The following is a 14,735-nucleotide window of genomic DNA, read 5'->3' on the forward strand; positions in this document are numbered from 1 at the left end:
ACTTTAATATGGTTTCTTTTTTTTTTAATTTTTTTTTTTCAACGTTTTTTATTTATTTTTGGGACAGAGAGAGACAGAGCATGAACGGGGGAGGGGCAGAGAGAGAGGGAGACACAGAATCGGAAACAGGCTCCAGGCTCCGAGCCGTCAGCCCAGAGCCCGACACGGGGCTCGAACTCACGGACCGTGAGATCGTGACCTGGCTGAAGTCGGACGCTCAACCGACTGCGCCACCCAGGCGCCCCTATGGTTTCTTATGATTAATTAATATCCTTTTTGTTTCAGCCTGAAGAACACCCTTGAACTTTTATTATAGGGCTGTTCTGGTGGTGATAAACTCTTTGATCTTTTGTTTGCCTGGAAAGTTCTTAATCTCTTTTAATTCTGAGGTCTGAGGAACTACTTTGCTGGGCAGAGTATTCTTGCTTTGTTTTTTTTGTTTGTTTGTTTGTTTTGTTTTGTTTTTTGTTTTTTTTTAAGCAGTTTGAATATATCCTTATTCTCTCTCTTGTCAGTAAGGTTTCTGTTGAAAGATTTATTGATAGTCTTATGGAGGTTGCCTTGTATGTAACAAGTTCCTTTCGTAACAAGTTCCTTTCTCTTGCTGCTTTTAAGATTTTATTCCTAGTCTTTGAAAATGTAATTAGAATGTGTTTTTTTTATGAATCTTTTTGGGTTTCTTTTATGTAGTATTTTCTGGGATTTGTGGATCTGGATATCTGTTTCTTTCCCCATTTTAGGGAAGTTTTCAAGCATTATTTCTTTGAAAAAGCCTTCTGATCCTTGTTTCTATCTCTTCTTTTTCTGAGACATCTATAATGTGTATTATTGGTCACATTGCTGGTGTTTCCTAAGTCCCTTAAGCTATCTTCACTTTTTCAATAATTTTCTACTCTGACCGGATAACTTACCGTTTCCTCAATTTTGCTAATTTTTCTTTCACTTGTTTTAGTCTACTTTTAGACCCTTCTATATGTAGTTTTTTAGTTTAGTTATTGTATTCTTTAGCTTTGTGAATTTAGTTTGCTACTTTTTTTGTTTACAGTTTTTGAGGTATACCTACATACAATGTTACATTAGTTTTAGATGTACAACAGAATGATTTGACAATGCTGTACATTATGTAGTGCTCACTACAGGAAGTGTAGTTAACCATCTGTCACCATACAAAATTATTGCAAGATTATTGACTATATATTTCCTATGCTGTACTTTTACTAGTGACTTATTTTATAACTGAAGATTTGTACCTCTTAATCTCTTTAACCTGTTTAGCTCATCCTCCCCAACCCTCTCCTCTGGCAATCATCAGTTCTCTGTATTTATGAGACTATTTTTGTCTATGTGTGTGGGGTGTGTGTATATCTGTGTTCATTTCTTTTGCTTTTTTGGATCACACATATAAGTGAAATCATATGGTATTTTTCTTCCTTTGATTTATTTCACTTATCATAATAACCTCTAGGTACATCTATGTTGTTGTGAATGGCTAGATTTCATTCTTTTTTACAACTGAGTAACATTCTATTGTATATGCATGCCACATCATCGTTATCCATTAATCTGCTTGATACATTAAAGAAAAAAAAAATTAGGGGCCTCTGGCTGGCTCAGTCAGTAGAGAGTGAGACTACCAATCTCAGGTTGTAGGTGCAAACCACACATTGGGTGTAGAGATTACTTAAGAATAAAATCTTGTAAAAATTTTTACTATCTCTGTTGAAATTTTCACTTTGTTTATGCATTGCTCTCCTGACCTTGCCAAATATGTCTGTGATCATTATTTTGAACTCTCTTATCAGATAAATAACTTACCTTTTAATTAGATTTGTTAACATTAATTAGATTTATTAGAATAGTCTCTTCTAGATGAACCTCATTGATCAATTCAGCCTAAGTTCCTAGTTATCTTTCAAAGCTTTGTGATGTCCAAGCCTTCTTTGTGGCTCTCATTAGTTGTGGATGTAGCAAGACTCATTAGTGTCTGTACCAAAGGGGAGGATCACAATCAGCACCTAATTACAGGCTGATTAGAACCTTGCATCTTAGGCAGCAGGTGGGAAACTATATAATTAAACTCCTTCCAGAGGTTAACCTGTGATATGGACTTTTTTGTCTGTTCCGTTGGATGTGGGCCTGGATATATAGCCATTGGAGTGTGCTCCTAAACCATTAAAAACTACTTTGCTAAAGTCCTGTGGAACTTGTGAATGCAAGCCCTCTTGGCTGTTAGAGCCAGGTGATCTTGCGGCCTGTCCCTCAGGTGACTGCTACAAAAACTGGGGCACCAGATATCTGTAGAAAGTTCTTCCAGGGATATAATGGTAATTTGGTTTTATTATTGGAGTGGGATAAAGGGAGAAGGTGTGAGACATGTCCACCCACTTCCTTGTCCTCTGTGAAAGATTTCAGCCAGATCCTAGATATTTGCCAGATTAGAAGCCTGGCCCTCAGGCAGCAACTTTTATAGTATTCAGATAAACCTCTTATGGGAAAGCTAGGGAAATGGGCAATTTTATTTTCTCCTTATGAACTGATCTCTGATGGGATAGCCTCTTAGAAATTGCTTATTTGTTTGCTACAGGCCTGTGGGACTTGTGAATGGAAGCCCTTTTAGCTATGGAGTCAGACTGACCCTTCCTCAGTTCACAGCTATGAAAGCTCACTAGACTAGTGAGAGGAGGCAGTGGTGTCTACTTCCCAGTCTGTGGGAAAGATGATGGCCAACCCCTAGAGCATACTAAATTAGATGACTGGCCTTTAGGCGGCAGCTTTCAAATAATGCGGGGAAGTCTTTTTTCAGAGAAAGACTGTGAGATGGGCAATGTTGCCTGTTCTCTCCTGGGCTGATTCCTGGATTGATAGCCCTGATGAATGCTTGCATGCCTGGTAAGAATTACTTCTTTGTTTGCTATACTCTTGTGAGGTTTTTGGATACAAGCTTCCTTGGCTTTTAGAGCTAGGGGTTTTGTAAACCCAACCCTCTCTCTGGTGGGAGTCTTAAAAGTTGGGGTGCTAGATACAAGGTTCAAGCCCTTTGCTATTCAGGAAGAAGCTAGAAGTTGGGGGTTGCTTAATGATTGATTGTGTAGTGTTATCCTTGGGGTTTGTTTATGGTGACAGTGTGTCTCCACCTGTACTACCTGTTTCCATGTGGCGATTTTCTCATTTGTCCAATGTGTAGGAGTAGCTAGCTAGTTTCTAGATCTCTTTCAGAGGAAATTGCCCAATATATAGCTATATATTCAGTCTGTCCGAGAAAGGAGATAAGCTCAGGAGTCTCCCGAGTCACAATCTTGAGTGGTTCTCAATAGTTTGAATTGTGGTTCTCAGTCAACATTTTTGCCTTTGCTCTAACATTTTTTTCCAAATTCAAAGTATTTTCTTCAATAGTATTTTTAATAACGCAAGTTTATTTGACCTTGGTAAAATGCCTTACTTTAATGACAGTGTAAAAATATTTACTTCTGCCAGATCTTTTCCTCAGGTGTGAAATCATTATTCAGGAGTTGTATTTTAGTTCTTTGTGGACTTAGTCTTTCATATAAGGATTGCTTAACTTTAAAACAGAACTAAATTAAGAACATATAATTGTGGAATATCAGAGAAAATGTCATTAGCTACACAAATACATATGTCCTTCACTGTTTTTTTTTCTTTAAAGATATTTTAGTTTATTGATTTCCAATTTTTATTATGGTTATTTAAACATATTCTCTATTAGTTGAATGATTTTTGAGACTTGGTTTTTGGCCTAATATGTGGTTGATCTTGGTAAATATACCATAGAAAATTTGAACAAAAGTACAGTTGTTCTAAAATCCTTGGTTATAGTGTTTTATAAATGTCCATTAGGAGAGGGTTGGTGGTGTTCACATCTTCCATGACTGATATTTTATCTTGTACTATAAATTAATGAAAGAGTTGAAGTTAAATTCATCAGTTATGATTGTGAATTTGTGTTCTACTTCATTTCTTTTGGTTTCATTTCACATAATTTGAAACTTTTATTAGTCACAAACATTCATGATTATTAATGTATTCCTTATAATTTGACCCTCTTATATTATAAAATGTCTCTATCTCTGGTAACATAGTCTTGAAATTTATCTGAAATCAATACAGCCACTCTAGCCTTCTTATGCTTCCTGTTTGTATGGAAATCTTATCTTTTTTTTTTTTTTAGCCTGTATGTTTATATGTAAAGTTTTGTCATTTTAGATGGCATATAGTTGGTATATGTTTTAAGTTTTAGAAGTTGGATTAGTTATTAAATTTACATTTAATTTTTGAAACAATAGATTAATGTCTACCATTTTTATCATTTATTTTTAAGTCTGAACTCTCCTGCATTGTCTCTCTCCTGTTTGTTTTTGTTGTTGTTGTTGTTGTTCTGTTTCCTCTTTCCTGCGTTCTTTGGTTGTTTGAATTTCTTTTTCAGAATTCCATCTTCTTTTACCTTTTTAACTCTACCTCTTTATATATTTTAGGGGGTATTCTAATGATTAAGATATAGATATTTAATTGTTTGCAATATTTTGAGACTAAATCTTATATCACTTTACAAAACACAAGAATCTTGCAACCATATATGTCAATTTTCCTAGTCTCTGACCCTTTTTATGCCAGTTGTCAGATATCACATGTGCCATTAATCCTACAGCCAATGATAAAATTGTTCCAAGTAGGTATGTTTTTGAAAACATCATTTTCAAACAAAATTCAAAACATTTTCAAAACAAAAATTCTATTTATTTATTAACCAGTTCCAGTGGTCTTCTATCCTGAAGATCCATGTTGCCTGCTGTTATTATTATCTGCCTTCCCAATGAATTTTCTTTAGCACTAGCACTACTGGTGATAATTTTTCTGTTTTCTTCCATCTCATAGGTTTCTTCTGAGAATGTCTTTATTTAGCATTAAAATTTTTTTTTAAGTTTGTTTAGTTTTGAGAGAGAGACAGTGAGCCAGGGAGGGGCAGAGAGAGGGGGAAACACAGAATCTGAAGCAGGCTCCAGGCTCTGCGCTCTCAGCACAGAGCCCAATGCAGGGCTTGAACTCAAGAACTGGAAGATCATAACCTGAACCGAAGTCGGATGCTCAATTGACTGAACCACCCAGGTGCCCCTTTATTTAGCATTTTTAAAGCATTCTTTAGTGAGGTATATTGTTACTGAATATATAATTATCGTTTGACTTTTTTATCCCTAGAATTTTAAAGATAATATTAAAGATAATACTGCATATTTTTTAAATTTTTTATTTATTTGTTTTTTAACATTCACTTTTGAGAGAGAGAGACAGAGCATGTGTGGGGGAGGGGCAGAGAGAGAGTCCAGTTGCAGAATTTAAAGCAGGCTCCAGGCTCTGAGCTGTCAGCACAGAGCCCAACATGGGGCTCAAACCCATGAACTGTGAGGTCATGACCTGATCCAAAGTCAGACCCTTAACCAACTGAGCCACGCAGGCACCCCTGTTTTTTTTAATGTTTGTGTATTTTTGAGAGAGAGAAAGAGAGTGAGCATAGGTGGGGGAGGGGCAGACAGAGGAAGACACAGAATATGAAGTGGGGTCCAGGCTCTGAGCTTTCAGTGTGGAGCCGGCTGATGGGCTCAAACTCACAAACTGTGAGATCATGACCTGAGCTGAAGTGAGATGCTTAACCAAAGAGCCACCTAGGTGCCCGTTGCATATTTTTTTCATTGAATATAACCACTTTCTTTGGATTGCAGAAACAAAACTTTGGCTAACAAAGCAGGATTTGATACTTTAACAAAGGGTATTTCTGAAGAGCTCTTAACAGTTTTATTTGTCTTCCTCTCTGTTTCTCTTTCACAGTTTTGATAAAATGAGCTCCTTTGGCAGGGAATACACAACGTTTTATATAATATAATCATACCATGTTTTTAAATGACTGGTTTAGCTTTCATATTTCCAGCGAAAAAGTAAGAGAGTGTGTGGATAATTATGTTAAGGAGAAAAGCCAAGAGAAAATGATTAGGGTGAATTGATGACAGAAATATCATTTCATTTAACTAATTGGTAACCCTACCATTATGGTCAAAGAATAGAAATATGGAATATTTTGTGTAGTATACACTGTTATTAACATTTTATGTGACTTCTCTTACTGTAGAATTAATCTTGAAATACCATCTTTTTATTGAAGATAAGTGGGACATAGGCATGTTACAACTTGTGAATTTGGGAAATATAAAATTTGATTTGAATGGCATTTTTTGTCACTTTGGCATGACTCCCACATGTCAACCCCATGACAATCATTCAAGAAAGTAAAGCTGTTGCAGTTTTTGCCATGCATACCATCAAAACATATGATTGTTCTATGATGTTATGAGAAATTTAGAAATAAAATTCCAGTGGACATGTAAGATAAATATTCCATGTTTTTGTGGAAACAAATGCTCAGTCTTGAGAAACACTATGATGTTGTTATGTCTTATGTTAATGATTCTTAAATTCTGCCCAATTCTACTTTTATCTTTCATCCATCTACCTATCGATTTATTTTCCATAATCTGTCTGTAGTATATCTCTTCCTATCAATAATCTATCATCCATCTTACTCCATCTTACTTGTTTACCTATCATCTATCTATGTATCTGCCTGTCTATATATCTTTTTTTTAATGTTTATTTATTTTGAGAGAGGGACAGAGAGATAGTGTGAGTGGTGGAGGGGCAGAGAGAGAGAGGGAGACACAGAATCCAGGCTCTAAGTGGTCAGCACAGAGCCTGATCCAGGGATCTAACTCATGAACTGTGAGATGCTAACCTGAGCTGAAGTCAGACACTCAACCCACTGAGCCACCTGGGCACCACTGCCTGTCTATGTATCTAATGGCAGGATGGATATATAGTTATAAGAGGCAGAAGAACATAGGAATGGAGGACCAAGGGAGTTACTTTGCATGTGTGTGGACAGTGGTAACAGTGGTCTCTGGTGATGATGTATAGAAAGAGAAAGCAAAAAGAGAGCATGACTACTGAGGGCCATTAAGTCAGAGACCTACCCAGAAAGAATTCTGGCCTTATTACCATACTTGATTTCAGAAAACGAGAACAAAGCTTCCTCATCCTATAAGCTGGAAATGGGAAAATTTAAACTAAATATAATGACTCTGCTTTTCCAGCCTTCCTATACTTCCATATTTTAATAATCAAGTTTTAATTACTTGGAATTATTGCCTCAGTCTGTATTATACTAGACCATGAATTGGCAAATCTTTTCTGTAAAGGAGCAAATGACAGTTTTACTTTTTCAGGCTGTATAATCTCTGTTGCAATTAATCCATCCTGCTGTTGTAGTATGAAAGCAGACAAACACAGTGTGTAATTGAATAAGTGTTGCTGTATTCCAGTAAAAATTTACAACAGCAGCCTATAGGCTTGAATTACCAATTCCTGAACTATAGCATTGGTTAAGCAAGAACCTGAACAATGATCAGATTAACTCAGACACATAGTAAAAATATCTAAGAATTACTTCTCCATTTTATTTTCATTAAAATTATTTTCCCTCCTTTGCCGTATTTTCTTCACAAGAGAGTCCTATGAGTGCTACATTCCACCATAATTTAAACAATGTAAAACCAGCACTGTATAAAGAATTAGAGTGACATGAACTCCTTTCCTGTTATAACCAATAAATTATATTTCAAAATTGAATGTATTTCTCTCATATTCCATCTGTAAGGTTGCCAAGGAATTTGTGACCAAAATCTTGCCTGATTTCTTTTCTCCTTCAGCATAGTTTGAATCAAAATGGTATCTCTGAGCTTCCTTCATTGTAGCCAGCCTCCTTATACAATGACTTTAGTCTATTCTGATTTCATCTGAGCAGTTGTAATTGTTTCAGCATCCCAGAACAGGATTCATATATTCTAAATCTATTATTTAACCTAGTTTATAAAAACTTGAAATAGTCAACAGTACACGTCTTCCAAGTTTACTCTTGTTTTCTCATGTTAATTGCATGGAGGGTTTAGACGAGAAAAAGTCTCTAAAATCTGGTAACTTAAAATTACACTTGGGCTATTTCTGTTTTTGAAGTCAAATAAAACATATATTTACTTAAAATTTATATGACCAATTTTGTGTTAATATTCTATGAAAGCCTCACTCAGATAAGCATCCCAGTACATAATTGGGATATAGATAGGAATAATTCAGAAAAGAAAAGCATTGTGAATGGCCAGGAGCATATAATATGCTCAACCATACCAATCTTTATAATATATATGAAGTAATTATAAATTATTATAAATATATAATAAAATTAAATGTATTTTTGCACATACACACACACCCATAATGCAATAAGTCAACAATTGTCTTTTTTCACCTATCAGATTAAAAGGTATATTTGTTAACCAACCATGGAAAATTTGGCAGTCCTGGTGTTTTATAATCTTTCCAGAAGACAGTGGAAAATAGATGGAAATTAGCACATTTTGACTTACAATTTTATTTTTAAAAATTTACCTAAGTGTTCAAAGATGTATGTAAACTCAAGGATAATCATTACAGCCTTAGTTGTACTTGTAAAATTGTTAGTAACCTGTTTATCTAAAGTCATGATTTTAAGTAAATTAATGTTGATACATTTATCCAACTTGTTTATATTCTATTCTATCTGGTAATGTATGTTTAAATTAATTGGTTTGAAAACCCAGGCTTTATATACCCATTATTGAGTACCAAGTATGTTTGAGGCAATAACATTGTATTTCATTCTTGTAAAATGATATACAAATGTGATTGTGCAGATATGGTCAATAAACCAATTTTATAGGAAGAATATTTTAAAATGTTGATAATGAGTTCTGGTCATTATTTTGCTTCATTATTTTGCTATTTCATTTTTGTGTTTGTGTGTGTGCGTGTGTGTGATTTCAAATACACGTATTTCAATTACAAATAGCATTTATTGAGTTCTTAGTGTAGGTACCAAATGCCAAGATAAATGCTTTCATGAACTATCTCAATTAATTCTAATAGTAATTGTACAGATATTTATTACTTTTTAAAAAATAAAATAGAAACAGTCTGTGCTAGAAACTGAGTCTGATTGTGTAAATAGGTTGTGTTTGATTATGTGATTTATACTATTACTTTCAACTTAAAAAAAAAAAACCCACAACCCTATGGTATAACAGCCATTGGAAGATAATTAAAAGTGCTTGTATTTTGCCTAACCCATTGAGTAAAACAATTTTTTGGGGAAGAATGCATATTTCTGAGGTTATATTCATTCTCCCTGTGTTTTTAAGGTCAGAGCCATAAGAATTTTCCAGTGCAATTCCTCATGCTAAAAAGTATAAGTATTGAGATATTGTAAGAATAGGAGAAAATTATGCCAAGATACTGGTTTGTGGAAAATTCCATGGTGTAAAGCTACAGACAATGATCTCTGGAAATATGGGGAGGCAGTGCTTAGGAGATGGGATACTGTCTTCCTCAGCAGAAACCACTTCATAGATAGAGCTCTGGGATCCCATGGGAGCACAGTTCAAAGTACAAACCAATGGCCAACAGGAGGAGTGTCACTAAATGGAAGAAACCACCTTTGGAAGAGATATAATGATAGGCAATATCCAAACATAAATACTGCAGATAGTAGGGGGAAAGCCAGTGAGGATCTCAGAGTGAAGACGCAATCCCCAACTGATAGAAACTTAAATGTTATAATCTCATATTGGAATATTTTGTGTGTGTAATTTATGACCATATAGTCTGGATTCTAAACTATCTCCTTTGACTATATGTTTCATAATCAGTTCACTTTCCCCCAGTTATCTCCATTCATTCTAACCCTTTTCTGAAGCTCACACTTTGTGTTTTGCAAGTATAATTATCAACTCATAGCTAATAGGTAAAATGTTGGCCAAAATAATAAAGAGATTTGTGACAAATTCTGCCTGACTATGCCACAACAGTGGCTAGATTATGTTTAGAAAAATTGGTTTATAGTTTCTAACTTTGCCTTTTTATCTTCTGGTATTTTGAGGGGGAAATGGACTATTTAACATACTCCCAGTTGGGGCTCTGGAACATCGTGGAAACCGAAGGAGGAGTAGAAGTACAGAAGGAGAAAGCTTTCATAGATGGGTAAGGCTGCGTCTGTTGAAGAGGACTGCTGGACACAGCAGTGAGCCATCTCTGGTTTTGACTGATAAAATTCAGAGATGTGTGAACATGTAAAATCTCTTTAAGAATGAAAAGAACTGGTTAATAATAATGATGTTTATAACATTAATCTGTGAATGAACGAGTGAATGAATGGATAAGTAGTGTAGAAACTGAAGTCCCATTAGACATAAAGTTGTAATAAATGTGGTAGAAGTGATATAAAATATTTGGGAATGATCATAATAATTGTTTCAACCAGGAAACATCAAAGGATGCTAAAATTTCTTGGAGAAAGTTTGAGGAGAAACAAGATACTTTTATAGATTGTTATTATCTCCTCCATGATATACTTATTATTTACAAAGAGAAGATAACTTAGTGGTGGAGAACCTGGTAGACACTACCTGAATTAAGTAAGAGATAAAAGATAATACCATCAGTGATGGAATCATCTGGCATCACTATAGGAAGCACCTAGAAGAACGTAGCCTTATTTCTGTAGTATCTCAGACAAAAGTGAATAAATGTGAATCAACTCTGGAGAACATATTAGATTCAGCTGGCATGACATTATACAAAACAAAAAACCCCTCCACAAAAACACTGGGATTTAGTCTTTAAACATAATATCTAGATTAAGTTAGACTAAATAGATATGAAAACTGAATACAATATTGATTCAGGATTTCTATAAAAGACATTAAAGGGAAACTGGAAAAATTCTAAAAAAGTTCATAAATAGATTATAGTATTATATAAGGCAGATATTAATTACCAACTTTGATAACAATACTGTAGCTATGTAGTAGAAAATCCTTGTTTTGAAGAAATTAAAATGATTTAGGGGATAAAAGCGAATCATAGCTTGCAATGTATTTGGTTCAAATGCAGGTGCATACAGGTATTACTTAGCACAGTTCAGCCATGTTGATCAGGTATCAGATACCCATTCCTTTTTTATGGATGAGCAATATCCCATTGTATGGATATATCAGATTTTGCTTATCTATTTATCATTTAGTGGATATTTGCATTTCCCCTTTTTGTTTATTATGAACAACTTTGCTATGAACATTTGTATAGAGGCTTTTGTATATACGTATTTTTTTAAATTATTTTTTAGGGGTGAGAATATGGTAAATCTATGTTACTATTTTGAGGAACTGCCTGACCAGGACTTTTAATATCATATTTGTTGCATCTGTGCACAGTTAATATTCTGTTGAATATTGGTGGAAATTCTTATTGTAGACATAATTAATTAAATTGAATAAGTGTGATATACACAGTTGAAGTCTATTTCCTCACACTTTGTTGATTCAATGGGTGTATATGTTTTTCATCATTGCACATTTTTGCTTTTGTATTCTCAGGTTTAAATGTTATGGAATCAATGTAGGTTTGAATAAAAAGCATTTCCTTGCCTTATAACATTAAGATATAGAACAGGTATCTAGAAAAAAATGAATTAAATAATACTCAAGGATAGTAGGGATTGTTCAGAGGAGTAGTATTTTGCCACAGAAATTATACTGGTTTTCTTCATAATATTCATGTAGAACTGCAATGAAAAACTTCCTCTTGTGGGCTTCATCGTTGATGTGGTGCATCAACCAAGTGGTTCAGTATGTTTTAGGGTTATTTTATGTTACATTATGTATGTTTTTTAGTGTGATTTCATGAATGACTTCAGGGTCTATCCTTTCTCACAAGCATCAAGTGAAAAGTGTCCTTTTGAATGATAATGCTTGGATTGTACATTCATACATTGTGAAAAATCTGAAGAAAATGAAAAACAAAGTCACTGTTGGTGAAGGGTACACTGTTTCTTTTCTAAACAAACGAGGGTGGTCTTCTACTTACTATTTTAGAGCTAGCCTGCAATTTTGATGAGTTTGAATTATACCACTCTTGTATGTATTAAACATTTAATCTATGAATATCTTGTTCGTTGGTTAAATGGTGTTCCTGTGCATATGTGCCTGCTAATAAATATACAGGTTTAATACACAGGAGTGTGCAGTGGGTATTATGAACACTAGTCCCAGTGTTCTGTCCCAGACTGTTTTCAAGTTTATATTTGTACTTGTTATGTAATTTATTTTTATTTTACCTACATTAAATTTCATTTTTTGTCATGTGCAGTTATATGGGTTGTGACAAATTAATAGTATATAAAACACCATAATTTTGATATGGAGGGGTTCCATTGCCCCTAAAATCCTCTTTGTCGACACTCTGTAGTCAACCCTCATTTGACTCCATAATCTCTTACAACACTGTTTTTATAGTTTTGCCTTTAACAAAATGTCACTCAAGTAGAATCAAACAGGGACACCTCGGTGGCCTAGTTGGTTAAGCATCTGACTTCAGTTCAGGTCATGATCTTGGGATCTGTGAGTTCAAGCCCTGCATCAGGCTCTGTGCTAACAGCTCAGAGCCTGGAGCCTGCTTCGGATTCTGTGTATCCCTCTCTGACCCTCCCCTGCTCTTGCCTCTGTCTATGTCTTTCCCTCAAAAGTAAATAAACATTAAAAAAATGTTTTTAAGTAAATGGAATGAAATGTTGTATAGCCTCTGAAGTCCAGCTCCTGTTCCTAACACTTCGAGTTCCCCAGTTCACTTGAATTTATCCTTCAAAGACCTCTGCTAGCCTATCCATGAATTCCCAGGATTGCATTCTCTGTTAAATAAGGATCAGCCATGCTTATTCCATATTAGTCCTCTTATGTCTTGCCTTTATGATGTTCTTTTCCATTTGTTTTTTATAATTTCCATTATCTTATGAAATTTTCCATCTGTTATTTTTATTCTTACCATTGTTTCATCAGTTTTTGTGTTGTTTGTAATAGATTTTCAAAGTTCTTATCTATTACTTCCCAAATATAAGGCTCACAACACCCTTGTCATGTGCTCTTCATTTTACCCACCAAAGAGCATTTTCATCAAGTCTTTATTTGGTAGAATATAATTTTAGAATTTCTCAAAGAGAAAATTGCTGTGGCACTAATTTCCATAGTAGAGAGGATTGTTGACTATTTACAGAGTGAATAATTCAAAGAGGAAATAAGTGAAGAAATGAGATGGCAAAGATGGCAAAGGACCAAGCAGCTGTGATTTATGTGGCAAGTGTTAGAAGTGTGGGGATGCATTATGGTGATCACTACAGAATCGATGAATTTCATGTATTTTATGATCTTATTTATATTATTTGTGGTGTTTTGCTGCAGGTCAAAGACTGGAACAACTTACCATACTTCAGGGAAAAGAGATGAACAGCTGTTCTGATGCTTTTGAAATCACACAGGATTTGTGGCCAGTGATGTCAGAAATTCAGGATTCTAGGCTCATTATTTCAGAGGCCCAAGGTAGAATATTTTTATAATAGGCTTCTCCCCCACAAGTGCCTAGTTTCTTAAATATTCATGATTATTAATTTCCCTCATTAAGCAAAAAAAATCTCTTTGAAGTAACCTGAATAATCTCAGGGAATCATTGATATATATGCAAATTATCTTGTAGAGATAATTAAATGTGCCAAAATATTTATTTATCTTTTTATTATTGGAAAATCAAGAGTATTTTCCAAATGTTTCTACTCATATTCTACTATAATCACACCTTTTTTGCTACCACATTTGTAAATACTTCCCCATTACTCCTTGAAATTTCAGTTGACAATTTTTTTTTATTTTCCCAATAGATTTTATGTAATTTTATTAGAAAAGTCATATGCTTTTTTTGCCCTGTGTACATTAGAGTTCAATTATTTAGATACTAAATAAACTATCCATTACACATTTACTTTATAATTCAGTAGATAAGACTGAAGAAAATAAGCCTGGCTATGGAAATGCTTATTTGTTTGGGAGGATGTTTGTCTGGATCAATGATGAGCACAATTGTCTGAGGATGCTGAGGGACTCATTCCAGATGTCAATCTGAGGTCCAGATGAGTGGCCCTCTAATAGGACAAATAAGACTCTCAGAGCCTGGCTGTATTTGATGATCCTAAGTGACAACACAATACCACTGTGAGCATGCCTTTTATTTCTTTTGGTGCAGGGCATTAGCCTTCTATCTCATGAAGCAGTATGAAACTTTAGATATACTGTATGACCCCAAACTTGCTTCATTTTGTTCACTTTGAATGGAGAGTTGTACGTAGGTATTAGTATATAGAAAATATGTTCTTAAGTAATAAATGAGGAAACAAAAGAAAGGTTGAATTAAGAGGTCAAGTAACTGTGATGAGTACTGAAAGTTTCACTAGTGTTGGCTGAAAGAAGGGAACACTGCATACCTATATTAAATATTGACAATGGAATCAATTTTAGTGTTTGTTATTTTTCACTGTAGAAATTTTTCAGAGACTGTGTCTTTGCTTTTCTTTCTGTCATGTTTTTCTGAGTTAGACGGGGTGGAATGAAGTCCTCCACTTCTAAGAAGAGCAGTGAGTAACTATACCAGTTTTCTTTAAATTCATATGTCATGTGATCTGTGCCATACCCTAAGGTCTCTGTGTTCATCTTTTCAATGACTTTCTGGAGAATATTTTCATTATGTGTCCTTTTATTTGGTGA

At 34.6% G+C, this 14,735-nt stretch overlaps 1 non-coding gene across 1 annotated transcript; it reads left to right on the top strand.

The window, feature by feature from the left end:
• Window positions 1–14,035: 14,035 nt before the first annotated feature.
• Window positions 14,036–14,102, top strand: LOC122223485. The gene has a single exon (XR_006204352.1). It is a non-coding gene; the product is annotated as a small nucleolar RNA SNORD109A (small nucleolar RNA).
• The last annotated feature ends 633 nt before the right edge of the window (window positions 14,103–14,735 follow it).

The sequence above is a fragment of the Panthera leo genome, chromosome B3 (assembly GCF_018350215.1).
Source record: "Panthera leo isolate Ple1 chromosome B3, P.leo_Ple1_pat1.1, whole genome shotgun sequence".
Classification (NCBI taxonomy): Eukaryota; Metazoa; Chordata; class Mammalia; order Carnivora; family Felidae; genus Panthera; species Panthera leo.